Below are 13,124 nucleotides of genomic sequence, written 5' to 3'. Positions count from 1 at the left end.
TATATATATATATATATATATATATATATATATGGAAAGCGGACGTTAAACGATTAAACGATATATATATATATCATGATGATGCAAACTTCTGGGCGTTTGTTCATTTTATACTTCCTCAGTCTCTATCTACTGCTCCTCTCATATGCCAACCCCTGTTCACTGCAGTGTGTCACCCATGTAAGAGTAACAATAACAAACAATTGCATCAGATCTGTTAGCATCCAATGCACTCCTTCACTGCCATCATTCTCTTACCATTGCTATGAGGACTACCTATCACTTGTACTTTTCCTCACAGCAAACATTCCATCATTCCATGCTTTTTGTATGCAAGCCGGCAACACTCTAATTTTTTCTACTTTTCCTTTCGTAATGTCATCCCAGCCACTATTTGCCCCTTTTATACTTGGGCATCTTTTAATACTTTACCCCAGCTTATTTTCTGTAAATTCTATCTATTCTACCAACTCTAGCAATCACATTCTTCAGAACAAACAGTAAGAGTATTGACCAGTATTGTATGCTTTTCTCTTGTGGGATACTTGACAACTTCACTACAGCTGGTACCACACTAAAATTCACATCAATAACTCCTTAAAATTGTTGAGAGGACCTTTTAAACTTGTGTAGTTAAGGAAATGATCTCGCTAGTGCCGTTTCCAGGATAACAGACACTTGGCATACTCCATAAAAGGATTGGTGTTAGGAAGGGCACCCAGTTGTTGATTCCAAGCCAATGTGAAATATGCAAGCAAGATGTGGTACTTTGACCCATCTGGAAGGGCAGTAATTGTAGATAAGAACTGACTTGGACTGTGGTGACCTATCCAACCCATACCAGCTTGGGAAGCAAATATGAAGTGATGATAATAATTATCATCATCATCATCATCGTTTAACGTCTGCTTTCCATGCTGGCATGGGTTGGACGGTTTGACTGAGGACTGGTGAGCCAGAGGCTGCATGAGGCCCCAATTTGATCTGGCAAAGTTTCTACAGCTGGATGCCCTTTCTAACGCCAATCACTTCAAGAGTGTAGTGGGTGCTTTTACGTGCCACCAGCATAAGAGCCAGTCAGGTGTAGTTGTGCTTCACTTTTTCAATAATTCACAGCATTGGTATACAACGACGTGACTCCATCAGCGAAGAAAAGCACGTCCACAGAGTAGTGAGGGAAACAAGCGTCTTACCACACAGTCACACCTGCACCTAAGATGGTAAAATGGTCACAAGCCAACTGAGTTTATGTACAAAAGAAATTGATATTGGTTGAAATTTTAGATGTTATATCAAGTGCTGGATGGCACACGAGTTTCAGGTAAAAAACACAACACTTAGTACTCCAGTAGGATGTTGAGATTACTTAAAAACTGCCTTGTGAAAAGCTTGCTTAGCTGTTACTTTGAAGCAGGTATGACCTGGTAGACTATCATGTTTTAGGTGTCTTTGGAGTCATGAGCCGACATAGACACTCCTCTTAGCTTCCCCACATTTGAACCAATTGAATATTGAGTATGTTAGAAATGTACCAGCAGTTGATTGGTCCTCTTGAATTACAATTGAATAGAGTGGAGTAACATAAAGTGACATGTTTTGCTCAAGGATACAAAGTGTTGCACAGTTCAGGAGTCAAACACATAGCCTTGGAGAAACTGAATTTCTCTTCCTGGCTGAAATTTGAAACCGAATCAAAAAATTCTATCTTGCTATTCCACCTATTGTTCTGTCAATAAGGCAACCGTGATTAACGTACTTCTCTCTTGACCTGTGAACCGTGAGTATCATAGGGAGTTCACGGACGTTAATGGTTGACCTACATTGACCCACCTCTTGTTCTCTACAGTATGCACATCCGTATAGCTGTTGTGTATATTGTTAGAAATACAATCATTTGGAGAGACAACAGACAGAGAGCAGGCCGACCAGTTCAAAATACCTTCTCGACAAAACGTCAAAGAGGGACAGCTATGGGATTCCCCAACGATACAGTTGTCCTATTCCCCCCCTCCCTTACTTTCTCACTCACTCACTTTCGTTTTGACAACAACAGGGAATAAGTAAGTGCAACGCTATCTACCCTTTTACAAGAAACTACAACTCTCGTTACCTTGTATGCTATCCAGTTGTTTTTATACATGGATGCCTGTCGTGGTTTGGCTTTAATTAACTGTACTGCACTCCAATGTCTTTTTCGGTATCGTTTCTGTAGCTGGATGCCCTTCCTATTGCCAAGGAGCATTAAGATTAGAATAAGCTTTGCTATAAGTCTCTAGAAATCTTTTGTGAGTTTTAAAAAAAGTTTAGTTTTTGACAGTGAAATCTGTTCAGCTTAAAGTTGCCATCATCATCATCAATGTCCACTTCTCTGTGTTTGCAAGGGTCAGAAAGAATTTGTTGAGGCAGATTTTCTTCAGCCAGATGCCTTTCCTGTTGCCAACCCTTATCTGTTTCCAAGCAACATGTTTTTTTCCCCATTGGTCAGACATGTTTTTTCATGCAAGACTAGAAATGAACAGTAACACTTGTATGATGGTGATGCTCATTTATAACCATCACACGATACCAAGACAAGGGTACACAGATGCGTGCATACACACACACACACACACACACACACACATGATGAAGGCAAGCAAGCTGAAACTTCAAAGTCACTGACAACCTTTTCCTTGTAAAAGTTTAATAAACATGTACTCTACCAAAAGTATTGAGTAGGCCTTCAATTCAGTGTTAGGTTATTTTCTATATGTAACTTAACATCAAAACAAACATTAATATATCTGTGTGTGTGTACATATATACATACACACTAATATTGAACAGTGAAAATGAATGTTCAACACAGCATTGGTGGATAAGTATTCCCTATTTTTGTGGGTTAACAAGGCAACTAATGGTTTTGTACGAAGAGATCTTCACAATTATTAAAGTGTGTCACATGGAACTGTTGGTAATCCTCTCCATTTTGGAGTACCAACACTTCTGTGCGACTCACTTGAACAATTGTGAAAATCTCTTCACATAAAATATTGAAATATGAATACTTTCTGAGTGAATTTATACAAATTGTTAAATGAATGGATATAACTGGCCTTTCCTATATCAAACATTGCACACTATAACACTATATCTTAGAAGATTTTAATCTGTGCAGCTGCCAAACATTGATTTGAAATCACTTGCTGAAAATTAATATTTTTGCAGCTGGTAGATTGCCAGTCTGGACTTGTTTCTACTGAAAAATGGTAGGCATTATGATAAGATAATATTTAGCAAATATTTGAGTTGGAAAAGAAATGTTTCATCAGCTTAACTGCATAAATAACTATTTCTATTTGAACACTAGACATATTACTTAAGTGTAAACAATGTCTGCATTAGCGTCTGTAATACGATTGCTTGTGTTTATTAGAGTTTCATTTGTACTAATATACTCAATCGTTAGGAGGAAAAAAAACACCTTTTAACACCTCCAGGCCTTTTTTGGGGTGTTGCCCAAAAGTTTAGAAAGAAATTCTGTATTAGGTGGGAATCGCAATTCATAACAAAAGGACCCATTTTTATGTATTCTAACTTTGTTGTAGCAGACCCTGTGCATATAAAACAGTAATGTTGTGAAACTGCTGGAAATAAACCTTGGTCCTGATATTTGTGGTGTTGGCTCGGCTAGAAAGGGTGTTGCCTAGGCAACTAGTACAACACCCCTGCAACTTGATTCAGTGGTGTAATTTCAGTATAACTCAATATTTTGTTGCTTTCTTTTTCTAGCAAGAAATATCTGGATTATAGAGCTGAAGATAATTAAACACAATGCTGTGAGTATTGTCTTGAGGTAAGTTTACATAAGAAATAAACCCATCCCTTCTCCCCCCAACCCCTACCCAGAACCACTTCCCTTTGTCATTATCATTCCTGCCCTCCCTATTTCTACCAATCACCTTCTTCTGTGCCCTCAGCCTCTGATCTCTTTTCCTCTGCTATACCCCATCCTTAACACCTCTTTTATCTGTTATTGTTCTCAACACTCTCTCATTCCTACCATCACACCCTACTTATCACAGCTCCCTATATCTTCCTCTCCACCACTCCGACATCTTGCACATCATCCCACTACTTTCTAATTTGTTCTCCTCCCTGAACCACTCCTGCATCTCCCACCATACACCTCTCTATAATGGAATTTCCTTTGATTGCACCTTCACCCTTTTTCATTACTCACTACATTTACCTCCACCCTCATGCTCACTAAATACGTCCACTCTCTCCCCCACTCCATGCCCCACTATCCATATCCTCTCTTATGCTCACCTTCTTGTACTCAGAGAATTTACACTGGTACTCCAGCACTACCCCCATTTATCTCCATCTCAACTACTCCAACCCATCTCTATATATAATAAGGGTAGCCATATATTTCCTCAATAACAAGACACGAGTGCTTATTTCCCTATCTTACTTTAGCCTTTCAACATCCAACATAAAACCACCTTCCCCCTCTCAAATATACCCCATTTAGTAGTAACAGTTTTTTTTCCTCCCCCTGTTCTTTCTCTATCTTGAAAGTTTACATGGCAGCCTCACTAATGCTTGGGTATGATAAAAGCACCCAGTACACTCTGTAAAGTGGTTAGTACTAGGAGGGCATCCAGTTGTAAAAACTGAACCAGAACAGACAATTGGAGCCCTACACAGCCTTGCAGCTTGCTGAAACCTGTCAGACTGTCTGACCCATGCTGGCATGGAAAAGTGGATGTTAAATGATGACGATGTACACATGCCAAACACACACACACACACACGCACTCCATTTGGGTTTTGACTTTAGAGTTTACTTCATAAAGCCTGTCCATAGCTATCAACTATCAGATACTGTTGTCCAACAAAAATGGATCACTTCACTGTTGATATATCTGAAAATCTGTAAATGTCCCTAAAGTTTACATAAACATTAACAAAGAGTAATGGAGTGAGCAATTTATTTTATTGCATAGTTCTACAATTGTTTCATTGACACATTACCAGAAGTTTAATGCTGGAATATTAATGGCTAGGGACCAGGAACAATGGTGATTTGCTGTACTTGAGAAAATGCATCAAGCCAAGAAAATCAGTGATCCATACATACAGGCTTGTCTTTTACAGGTGCCGGTGCCACATAAAATGCTCTTGTGCCAGTGCTGTGTAAATGCTCCTATGCTGGTGGCACATAAAAAGCACCCAGCACACTGTTGAGTAGTTGGCATTAGGAAGGGTATCCAGCTGTAGAAACCATACCACAATAGAAATTAGAGTCTGGATAGCTTCCTGGCTGGCCAGCTCCTGTCAATCCATCCAACCCATGCCAGTATGGAAAGCGGATGTTAAACTATGATGATGATGATGAATATATGAAATAATATACATCGAATCAGTATTATGCTACTATTATATATACAATATTATAGATCCCTTTCAGTCAATCCTATCAACCAAGTTCATAATGGTAACTGGATATTATATAGCACTGAAAAAAACATTCGAGCGTGGCCGTTGCCAGTACTGCCTGACTGGCACTCGTGCTGGTGGCACTTAAAAGCACCCATTGCACTCACGGAGTGGTTGGCGTTAGGAAGGGCATCCAGCTGTAGAAACTCTGCCAAATCAGATTGGAGCCTGGTGCAGCCATCTGGTTCACCAGTCCTCAGTCAAATCGTCCAACCCATGCTAGCATGGAAAGCGGACATTAAACGATGATGATGATGTCTCTTCAGGGACAGCATGTATGGAAAAATATATGGCAACTACCCTGTTATTGGAAGTGAAAAATCTCACATCCAGTTTGTGGATGAAGTGAAAAAAGACAAAATAAAGCTGTCGGAGGCAAAGTGAGCAAGACTTTTATCAAGAGTTATATCTTATAGCACCAAAACATTTGAGGTGCTGTAAGGTGGCATGAGTTTGGTGAAAGTAGGGTTGAAATATGTGTAGGGATCTCTGATGGAGATGGAGGTGTTGGGTGGGTCTCTGAATGTTTAAACTGATGTTGAGGTGTATGTGTATCTGTGTTCATTTGTATGTTTTGGTTAAACTCTTTGTTGATTTCTTAGGATATGATGATAAGAAGGCCAGAGGCAGAAAGTCTAGTGATTATAGTCATGGTGGGGCTCATAGGTAAGATGATATACCTTCTTTCATGTGGATAAGAACAATAGTATTTTCAACACACCGTATGCTAATTAACCAACTTCAAAAACGCTCTTTTTAATCAATACAGGGTATGGTATATCATAGGATATTGCACAATATTTCTGGAAATTTTGGATTTCTGGGAACTGGACTAGAAGTCCAGTATTGTACTTGAATAATAACAAAAAACCATTTATTGATATTTTGGATGCATTTTATATTCACATGCATATTGAATACATTCCAAATACCAATAGCTGGTTTTTGTTATTGTTCAAATGCTATAGACTCAAGTAGGAATAGTCTAGCCCAGTGCTACTCAGAATGGTGGCCCGCGGACCGGTGCTGGTCTGCGAGCCATCAGCTGCCGGTATGTGGTGAGTTTCCAGAAAAGAAAGAAACATTATAAAATGCTTATTGAATATTGTATTATTTGTTTACAAAATAAGTAAAAGATATAGGCGCAGGAGTGGCTGTGTGGTAAGTAGCTTGCTAACCAGCCACATGGTTCTGGGTTCAGTCTCACAGCGTGGCACTTTGGGCAAGAAGCCTGTCGTATATATGTATATATATTATTTTATATATATATGTATGTTGTGTATCAGTGTTTGTCCCCACCAACATCGCTTGACAACGAATGCTGGTGTGTTTAGGTGCCCATAACTTAATGGTTCGGCAAAAGAGACCGATAGAATAAATACTAGGCTTACAAAGAATAAGTCCTGAGGTCGATTTGATTCGACTAAAGGCAGTGCTCCAGCATGGCCGCAGTCAAATGACTGAAACAAGTAAAAGAAAGAAAGAATTTAAAAAATTGTCAACTTTTATTATATTCATTATATATATTGTTTCTGGCATAAATTGATATTACCAAGAAATATTACCAGTCCCTGGCACATTGGAAAAAAAAAAACTGCTGGTATGCCACATCAGATAGTTCGAGAAGCACTGGTCTAGCCTATTCCTACTTGAATAATACAGTTACAATGCAACAGGATATAACAGTGGAATGTTTATCTAACTAAACACTGAATATAAAATATCTGATGAAGTGTATTGCATGAAAGCATTCATGCGCATACATGCACATACATGCATGCACATGTGTATGTGAAATTATATTAAACATGCATTTTGTTATTGTGCAAGCTTATGCAGAAAGTAATCACACGTACAAAGAATAAATGAAAGATTTAGTTGAAATCACACATGCTCATAATGTATTGGATTATTTCAAAATCATGATTTTGAAATAAACTTCATCACCAACTAATTTTACATAAACTAATTTTTAATAACAAAATTTATAGAAATGGACCATCCAATACGCGATGAACATGTGTGATTTCAGCTAAATCTTTCATTTATTCTTTGTAGATATTTGAAAAAAAAAGTTGAAGGCATGACTTTGGAGTTCAGAAACATTTTTTCAAGCTCAGAATTGCTGAAGCATGGAATAAACTAAATGCATCAGTTGTTAGCTGTCAAAATACTACTTCCTTCAAAACTTCCATTCGCCAACAATACACCTTTTTAAACAATTCATTCACTGTTCGCTTTCTGTACATTATTCTATGTAACTGTTCATGCAGTTTTGATTTCCTTTTTCTGATGAGCTATAGTGCAACTGAGCACTGTACACAATAAATTCATTATTATTCAGTAAATTGCATAAAGAACAATGATTATATAATTCACTAGGTGTTCATTTAAAGGGAGATAACTGTTTTTAACCGTTTAATGCATTATCTCTCATAGGTGGTGCTGCTGCTGCTGCCGCTGTGAGGACTGAGTAAGGAATGGAGGGCAAACTGCCATGCTTAGTAAAATTAAAAATGGTTTTCTAAACATTCATGGCAGAGAAAGAAGAATTATATAGAAGCAAATTCTATTTTGTGTTCTTATTAACAGAGTTGGGAAGGCAAGGTTGGGGTATTTGTCAGCTTGAAACTCACTGTGGCTGTGTGGTAAAAAGCTTGCTTCCCAACCACATAGTTCCAGGTTCAGTCCCTCTGCGTAGCACATTGGGCAACTATAGTTCCAAGCTGACCAAAATGCTTTGCAGCGTTTCTCCCAACCTCACGTTCTGAGTTCAAATACCACCAAAGTCAAATTTTACCACATAAAAGGCACCTGTACTGGGGCTTCATAAAAATCACTTGTGCTGTTCATGTAAAAAGCCCCCAGTACACTCTGTAAAGCAGTTAGCGTTAGGAAGGGCATCCTAGCCGTAGAAACTATGCCAAAGCAGACAATTGGAGCCTGGTGCAGCCGTCCAGCATACCAGCTCCTGTTAAACCATTCATCCCATACCAGTATGGAAAACATGTTAAGTGAAGATGATGAGAGTTTTTTTTTTACCATAGATATCAAGCTGCATATTTTGGGATTAGATTTAGTCAACTAGAACTTGAATGATACTTATTTTGTGAATTCTAGAACCCAGGAAAGACAAAATTGAACTCAGCATAATTTTCTCTAATGCTCTGTTGATTTTATTTCTAAAATATTACAGTGCCATAGAATTTCAAAGTAGCCAAACTGCCCTCAAGTCATAACCCACTGTTTGAAAAACAAGAAGAAAACTTGGATAGTGTATTTTTAGATGCCCCTATAAAGATAGGATTGTCCAGACTTGGGCATCTTTGTTTAACCCCCTTGTCTGTTCAAAAGAGATGATATAGGGCTGAGATACTTGGTGCATTGCTGTACTCAAGAAGACCCATCCACCACAGCAAAATTGTTAATGCCCTCTTCCAGCTGAAGGGGCTTTTGCATTGCAAGAACCCTGTGTGGTGCTATGTAAAAAGCACCCATGCCAGGCCACATGAGAAGTACCCAACATACTCTGTAAAGTGGTTGGTGTTAGGAAAGGCAGATAGCCATAGAAACCAAGCTGAATCAGACAGGAACCTGGTGCAAGTTTCCAGCTGGCCAGCTCCCTGTCAAACCGTCCAACCCATGCCAGCATGGAAAACATGCATTAAAGGATGATGTAGGAAATGGTGTAAGGGAATTGTTGATGCTATTTCTAGCAGGTCATGCTCTTTCATTTGATATTTATCTCTTGATTATGTATATTTTTCAATTACTTCTGGGTATGTTATTAAACAAGAGTTATTTCAGAGGCCAATGTATGTTGTATTTTATTGGCAAATCTCAAGTTATTGTTTCATCTGAAATGTACTAACTGCTAATAAAATCATTTTCTTATTTTAACCAGTTGTTTGTTTTGTTTTTAATTTTGTATTATTATTTTCATGTGACTTGTTGCAAGTGAATGGCATTTTGAAAAATTATTGCATTCTCAACATCCATATTTTTTCAATGTGGTATTGTTTTCAGATTTACTTTTAATCCTTTTGACACCAACTCAACCGAGACCACTCCTGGTTCCAGGATACAAACTCACTGTTTTCAAGTGGTCCAAATTAAAACCTTTCATAAACATTTTATGTTAATTTATGATCCAAACACCAGATTAACAATGACAATGTGATTTCCCTAAATTCTTTATTATTTTAAAAATTAATTGATATAAAAGTATATTTCAATAGAAATTTGGTAACAAAAGGTTTAAAGTAAGATAACTCTGGACAGCTTTTTACATGTACATATAACTAAGTCCAAGAATAGCAAAAAATTAACCTTTAAATTGTGTACTGTCTCTGTTGGTAACACATTTTAAAATGATAAGTTGTTACATTGAAATTCCAGTTTGGTGTATAAATGTAAAGTTGAAATAACGAAAGAAGGAGTGAAAATTCAGATGACTATTACTTATAAGATCCTGCGAGAGCTTTATATGGATTACAAACATGTATAACTATTTGCTGTATTTATAGAAAGAAAGATTGACAATTAGTGATACATTCTATATAATATGGTCACAAGGATTCCTCTCTCGTACTTCAATGAAGTACACTTATCTCTAAAAGAAGTCAGATCAGATGTCACAATGAGAGAAATATTCATTTTGACTGCTATGAAAGCACTGCAACTTGTAATATCCATAAAGTTGCTGGGGATGGGACCATTTTCCAAGATAAAATTGGGAAAGATATCTTAGATAGCTTCTAAGTTGTTGTCACCATAGATTCTGCATTTCAGTACAATGCTGAAAATTACACCTTCTGGAGGAAGTTTTTGCCTACTAGCTGCATGGATAATCTGAATTTTAATCAATATTTTTTTTTCAACTGAATTCGTTACATGTGAGATCTCACTATTATTTTTGCTATGAATTGTGTTTTAACTTAGATGGTGGGTTGCGTGGTTAAAAAGTTTGGCTTCCCAACCATGTGGTTTTGGGTTTAGTTCCTCTGCGTGGCACCCTAGGCAAGTGTCCTGTACTACAACCCCAGGCTAACCAAAGTATTGCGAGTCAATTTAGAGAGAAACTGAAAGAAGCCTGGTGTGTATATATGTTTATATATGTGTGTGTGTGCTTTCTTATCTCCAGTGTTGGGCTCATGTGTCTTCTACAATAGCCTCAGGCTGACCAAACCCTTGTGAGTGGATTTGCTAATTTGGTAGACAGAAACTGAAAGAAGTTGTTGTATACACACACACATACATACACATACATACACATACACAAATGTCTTGCCATTGTGAGATAGTTGTAAGCAAGCGTCACAGCCATACAAGCAGTGTCAGTATCATTTGTTTCTAGGGGTCTAGAAACGTCCAGCCATAGGCAACTATTACGTTGCTTTGAAACAAGTGAAGATTGGTGACAAGAAGGGCAGCCAGCTGTTGAAGAGCTGCCTCAGTAAATTCTGTCTAACCTGCGGCATACAAGCATGGAAAATTGGACGTTAAAACGACAACCACTATTATTATTATTATTGAGTGAGAGAGCAGTGCATGCCATCAAAGTGACACTGGGGTAAAATATACGAAGCCCATTATACCCACCATGACTACCCGTCTGATAAGGGTACACCAGGCACGTGCATCACAACCATATATGTGAGACATGGTGATCTCATATCAAGATAAACAGTGCATGACCTTGCAGGTGGGGCCCAGTTAGAATTTTCTTCAGATCGAGTAGCCCATTCCGCTCAAAAGGTCCCTGAATAAGGTTTGTTTAAGGATATTGAGCAAAACACCCACGTTTCCAAAGGTAAGTTATTCACCCCCCACCCCCCACCCCAATTCCTCTCAACACATGGCTATGATGCTCCTCCACCAAGGGACATGCTCAACTGGTTACGGTCAAACAACTGAGAAGCAAATCTGTGGTATTAAGCAGAATATTATTATTATTATTAATATATAAAGGATTGAGCCTGTTGAAGACACACAAAATGTCGAAATATCGTTCACTAGATGACAATGGCACTCTTCTTTTAATTTTGACTCTATTATTATTATTGTTATTATTAAGCCCTAAGTAGGATTTATGAGCCCTATGATATATTGATATATTTTGCAGAGCCTTGAAAGCAGTAAATAATCTGAATTATATATCGTAGCAGTTCACAGTTTCCCGGTGGCTATGCAAGCTGTTGCTACAACTGTATATTGAGGACACACGTAGATGATTTGTGGGAAGGGTAAGATAGGAATTATTACGAACCACAGTATACTTTTGTGCATGTTGTAGGCTTAATATTAGAGCAATGTGACCAGGGCACAGGAGTAATATAAAAATGTGATGCTAAAACTTTTTGTTAATTTTTACTACCAACCCATCAGAAACATCTGGTTCCATGATACAGAATTTCAGTTTTAACCATTTAACATTCAGATTAATCCATCATCTTTAATGCTTTTTTATCCACATTGTTTCATATTGATCATCTCAGCTTTGTGGTTTTGATAATGTGATTGTTTATGTTTAGAGTGACTTTGTAGGGTAGGTGTGAGAGGCCAGATCTGGCCAGTTTGAACATAAAATCAGATAAAATATTTGGGCCGGATATGGCCTGTTTGAATGTTAAATGGTGAAAGTGTTGTAAGTTAAAAACTTTCCATTAAAATTTCATGTTAATTTATATTCCAGACACCAGTTTAATAATGATAAAGTTTGTTAAATTCTCCATTCTTTTCAAAATTCATTAAAATGAAACAGTGTATTTCAACAGAAATATGGTAGCAAATGGCTCAAGTGATATAAATTAAAACCTTCCATCAAAATTTCCTTCTGCAAACACCAGATTAGTGACAAAGATATTTTACTAAATTCTTCATTATTTTCAAAATTAATTCAATAAAAATTCAGTAACAAAAGGGTTAACAATCCCTGAATTAACTGAACATCATAAGAGATTTCTATATTTTTCTGCAGTTTTATTATTAGCAGTAACATTTGCTTTTAAATAATCAAAATCGCTGACATGGCCGATGACAGTACTGCCTGATTGGAACATTAAAAGCACATCCGAGTGTGATCATTGTCAGGGCCACATATTGGCTTCCATGCCAGTGGCACGTGAAACACAACATTCAAGTGTAGTTGTTGCCAATGCTGCCGGACTGGCTCTTGTGCAGGTAGCACATAAAAAACACCTTTTGAGCACTCCTCAGTCAAACTGTCCAATCCATGCCGGCATGGAAAGCGGACGTTAAATGATGATGATGATGATTCAAGACCTGCCACATCCACTTCCTTAGTATTAGATTTTCTGTAATTATTTATTCGGCTGTGTGGTAAGTAGCTTGCTTACCAACCACATGGTTCTGGGTTCAGTCCCACTGCGTGGCACCTTGGGCAAGTGTCTTCTACTATAGCCTCGGGCTGACCAAAGCCTTGTGAGTGAATTTGGTAGACGGAAACTGAAAGAAGCCCGTCATCGTTGCCTTTCGAGCGAGATTGTTGCCAGTTCCCCTGGACTGGTTCTTGTGCGGGTGGCACATAAAATACACCATTTTGAGCGTGGCCGTTGCCAGTACCGCCTGACTGGCCTTCGTGCAGGTGACATGTAAAAGCACCCACTACACTCTCT

General features: G+C 38.0%; 1 long non-coding RNA gene across 2 annotated transcripts in view; it reads left to right on the top strand.

The window, feature by feature from the left end:
• Positions 1-9,387, top strand: part of LOC106880099 (uncharacterized) — a 17,526-nt gene extending 8,139 nt beyond the window's left edge. Inside the window, exons 2-4 of one of the 2 annotated variants that reach the window (XR_001410708.2) lie at positions 3,772-3,835; positions 6,090-6,153; positions 7,927-9,387. This is a non-coding gene — a long non-coding RNA (uncharacterized LOC106880099). Of the gene's footprint in view, positions 1-3,771; positions 3,836-6,089; positions 6,154-7,545 lie in introns of both variants that reach the window. The other variant, XR_001410706.2, reaches the window with a different exon arrangement.
• Positions 9,388-13,124: the final 3,737 nt, after the last annotated feature.

Source organism: Octopus bimaculoides, chromosome 1 (genome assembly GCF_001194135.2).
Source record: "Octopus bimaculoides isolate UCB-OBI-ISO-001 chromosome 1, ASM119413v2, whole genome shotgun sequence".
Lineage (NCBI taxonomy): Eukaryota > Metazoa > Mollusca > Cephalopoda > Octopoda > Octopodidae > Octopus > Octopus bimaculoides.
The sequence above is the reverse complement of the archived record's forward strand: the minus strand, read 5'-3'. Positions and strand labels throughout refer to the sequence as shown.